Consider the following 4,457-nt stretch of genomic DNA (forward strand, 5'->3'; position numbering starts at 1 on the left):
TCAGGGGACCAACTATGAAGCCCCGAGACCGATGTGCCAGGTGTCCTCCAGTTATTCACTGTTGTTGCCTTGTCATTCACTTGCGTGTTGCATCTTGCCATGTCATCATCCGCATTGCATCATCATGTTTTCAAAACTTGCATTCGTCCGGGTTCCCCAGTTCCGTCCATTGTCCGTTCCGAGCCCAACCACACTTGCACGCGCCCGCGGCATGTCCGAAATAGTATTTTATAAGTGGCCGGAAAATGTTCTCGGAACGGGATGAAAGTTGGCGTGTGGTCTTATTATAGTGTAGATAGACCGCCTGTCAAGTTTCAGCGCATTTGGAGTCCGTTTGACGCCCCAACGGTTAACTATAGCGATATTATAGTCGGTCTATCGTCGAACGTTTTCGGTCTCCGGAAACTGCTACCGGGTCTCTGTCTCTCTTCTCTTCTCTCAGCTCGAGCCTTTCTGCACAGCCCACGAGTTCCAACCCACCCCTCGCGCGCGCGTCCGAAAAGCTGTCCCGGACCCGACCCGGACTGTCGCCACCGTTGTGTCCGGATCATCCCCAAACATCTACAAAACATCTCCGTTTTGTTAATTGGACTTCCTAGTCTATTTTTCTCGACTGCTCGATTTATTTAGAGGAACGGATTAGCCCCTAAATGTCTCCCTGTTTCTTTATATATATACTCCTAGTGCTATTTGGACAAAACCCTAAAACCGAGGGCACTTGTCCCATCTTTCCCTTTCGGCCGCCGCCACTCTCTCATCGGGATCCATCCCGATCCATCTGCCAAATCCTCTCTCGTTCTCCACCAACCAACCCATTCATCCAATCCCGCAGCCATCCCGTTTCTCCTCTGCCTCAACCGGAGCAAGGCTCCCCTGATCATGGTGCCCCTACCCCGAGCTCCTCTCATGCGCCACTTCTGCTCCCTCGCTCCCGATTGGATCAAGGGGAGGAGCCCCTCGACATCGAGCCACTGCTCCAGGAGCCTTCCAACCCCTGATCTTCGCGCCACCCAAATCCCCAGCAAGCCGCTGCCCGCCACATTAGCAGCCGGGAGCTCCCGTATCGGCAGCCACCTGCCCGACCTCGCCATCTTCCCCTACCTCTCCGAGCTGGCCGGTCTCCATCTTCGCATTCGTATAGAGCCGGCGAGATGCCCAGGTCATGGCGCCGTCCCTCTCCACCTTCTCTGTTCTTTCCTCCTCACGCAGCTCCTGCCTGACCATTCCTCTCTCTCGTTATTTCACTCACAGGAACCATGGCACCGTCGCAAGTCCCCGCCGCCAGCGCCGCCGCACCTTGGAGCAGCCACTGTGGCGCCGTCTGCCTCCGACCCCGTGCAGATCCGAAGCCCTAGCACCGGGCCCCGCTATCTCCATCACTCTCTGGCCTCCCTGCCTGCAAGCGCCGCCATCCCCTCGTCGTCAGCCGCAGGAGCAGCGCGGCCTCTCCTATTCGAGCCATGGAGACAAGCGCATGCCTGCATCCTCTGCATCGCGCTGCTGCGCTGCTGCGCGCCCGTTGACTCCGCCCAAGCCGCTGCCTCGCTTGCGCGGCCCAGGATCCAGCGCGCCCTCTCGCGAGGCCAGCCGCACCGCTCCAGCGAGCCGACCCAGATGTGCAACCCCAGCCGGCCCATCTTCTCCTCTGGGCAATGTGAACTGCCCGAGCTCCCCTGCACTGTTGGGACGCCTAAGTTTCGGCCCACGTGTGTTTTTTTCAGCGTCTGCGAATTTGTTCTTTTATCTAGTTAAACAGTTTTGCAGAAAAACCCTCATACTTCATTCATTTAATAACTTCTCAACCGTGCATCGGATTAAAACAATTTATATATGAAATATGCTTAGTTTTTCATCTAGTTTGATAATATGTGTTTTCCATCCATGTTTGAAATGCTTAAAATGCTGTTTGTGTAATTTTTTGTCCATATGCCATGCTAAAACGCTTTAAATCATAACTAAATAACCGTAGCTCGGTTTCTAATAAACTTTATATGTAAATGGGGTAGAAGAATGCCTAGTTTAACATGGTGGCATCACTTTGCATGTTTAACAACCCTAAAATTGTGTATAGGGCAGAACAGTACCAAACCTAATATATGCATATGGGGATTTACCGGAATTGTTGTTCGTTGCTTCCGGCCTCATTTAACCTTGACTAGATAGGTAGTTTTTATTTTCCTTCACCCTCTTGCCATGTGTTAACCAACATTTAATATTGTTGAGTACATAACCGAGAGAGAACGAAATAAGTCATGTGGTGTTTCGTCAATATGCAACGGAGTTGCATATTGAGCTCCACTTAATTTGTAGGGTTGCTTGTGCACTTTGCCATGCCATGCTTCATTAAACCGGACATGCATCATACTTGGTTGTGCATAATGCCATAATTATGTGATGGTTGTTTACTATGTTGTTTGCTTCTTTCCAGTGTTGCTTCTTTGGGTTGGTTCCGATAACGCCGCGTTGTGAGGATTCGTTCGACTACGTCCGTTTGTCTTCTTCATGGACTCGTTCTTCTTCCTCGCGGGATTTCAGGCAAGATGACCATACCCTCGAAATCACTTCTATCTTTGCTTGCTTAGTTGCTCGCTCTTTTGCTATGCCTATGCTACGATACCTACCACTTGCTTATCATGCCTCCCATATTGTTGAGCCAAGCCTCTAACCCACCTTGTCCTAGCAAACCGTTGTTTGGCTATGTTACCGCTTTGCTCAGCCCCTCTTATAGCATTGTTAGTTGCAGGTGAAGATTGGAGTTTGTTCCATGTTGGAGCATGGTTATTTTGTTGGGATATCACAATATCTCTTATTTAAATTAATGCATCTATATACTTGGTAAAGGGTGGAAGGCTCGGCCTTATGCCTGGTGTTTTGTTCCACTCTTGCCGCCCTAGTTTCCGTCATATCGGTGTTATGTTCCCGGATTTTGCGTTCCTTACGCGGTTGGGTTATAATGGGAACCCCTTGACAGTTTGCCTTGAATAAAACTCCTCCAGCAAGGCCGAACCTTGGTTTTACCATTCGCCACCTAGCCTTTTTCCCTTAGGAGTCGTGCATCCCGAGGGTCATCTTTATTTTAACCCCCCCGGGCCAGTGCTTGTCTAAGTGTTGGTCCGAACTAGAGTCCTTTGCAGCGCCACCTCGGGGAAACTTGAGGGCCGGTTTTAGTTGTACGGAGCGCTCATCCGGTGTTGCCCTGAGAACGAGATATGTGCAGCTCCTATCAGGATGTTGGCGCATCGGGCGGTCTTGCTGGTCTTGTTTTACCTGTCGAAATGTCTTGTAACCGGGATTCCGAGCCTGATCGGGTCTTCCCGCTAGAAGGAATATCCTTCGTTGACCGTGAGAGCTTGTGATGGGCTAAGTTGGGACACCCCTGCAGGGATATGAACTTTCGAAAGCCGTGCCCGCGGTTATGGGCAGATGGGAATTTGTTAATGTCCGGTTGTAGAAAACCTGAAGTTGACCATAATTAAAATACATCAACCGCGTGTGCAACCGTGATGGTCTCTTCTCGGCGGAGTCCGGGAAGTGAACACGGTGTTGGAGTTATGCTTGACGTAGGTTGTTCTAGGATCCCTTCTTGATCATACTTTTATCGACCGTGCTTTGCCTTCTCTTCTCGCTCTCATTTGCGTATGTTAGCCAGCATATATGCTAGTCGCTTGCTGCAGCTCCACCTCATACCTTTTACCTTACCCATAAGCTTAAATAGTCTTGATCGCGAGGGTGTGAGATTGCTGAGTCCCCATGACTCACAGATACTTCCAACCAGTTTGCAGGTGCCTATGTTACCGAGAAGGTGACGCAACCAAGCTCAAGGAGGAGCTCGATGAAGATCTTGTCCTTTGTGTTGTTTCGTTCTAGTTGATCAGTAGTGGAGCCCAGTCGGGACGATCGGGGATCTGTGTAGCTTTTGGGGTAGTCTTCTTTTATTTTGGTTTCGTAGTCGGACCTTGATTGTATCTGGATGATGTAATGCTTTATTCATGTAATTTTGTGAAGTGGCGATTGTAAGCCAACTATGTATCTTTTCCCCTTATTGTATTACATGGGTTGTTTGCGCAGATTATCTCACTTGCGACATCGCTTTCAATGGGGTTATGCCTCTAAGTCATGCTTCGACACGTGGGAGATATAGCCGCATCGAGGGCATTACAAGTTGGTAATCAGAGGCTTCCTCGACCTTCGGAGCCCCCTGCTTGATCGAATAGCTGACGTTGTTGAGTCTAGAAAAATGTTTTGAGTCATTTAGGATTATATATATCGGAGATTTAGGAATTCTTTTTACTCCTCAGTCCCTTCGTTGCTCTGGTGAGGCATCCTGGCGTAGAGTTTTGACTCTTCTCTTCTCAAATTTCACTAAAAAAATTTAGGATCACGCGGGTATCTTGGAATCGTTCTGATGGTTTTGTGACGAGAACATTGTTCTTGGTGCCTCCTATCATTTAGGGGTT

This window comes from Triticum urartu, chromosome 4A (assembly GCF_056163025.1).
Source record: "Triticum urartu cultivar PI428250 chromosome 4A, HENAU_Tu73, whole genome shotgun sequence".
Lineage (NCBI taxonomy): Eukaryota > Viridiplantae > Streptophyta > Magnoliopsida > Poales > Poaceae > Triticum > Triticum urartu.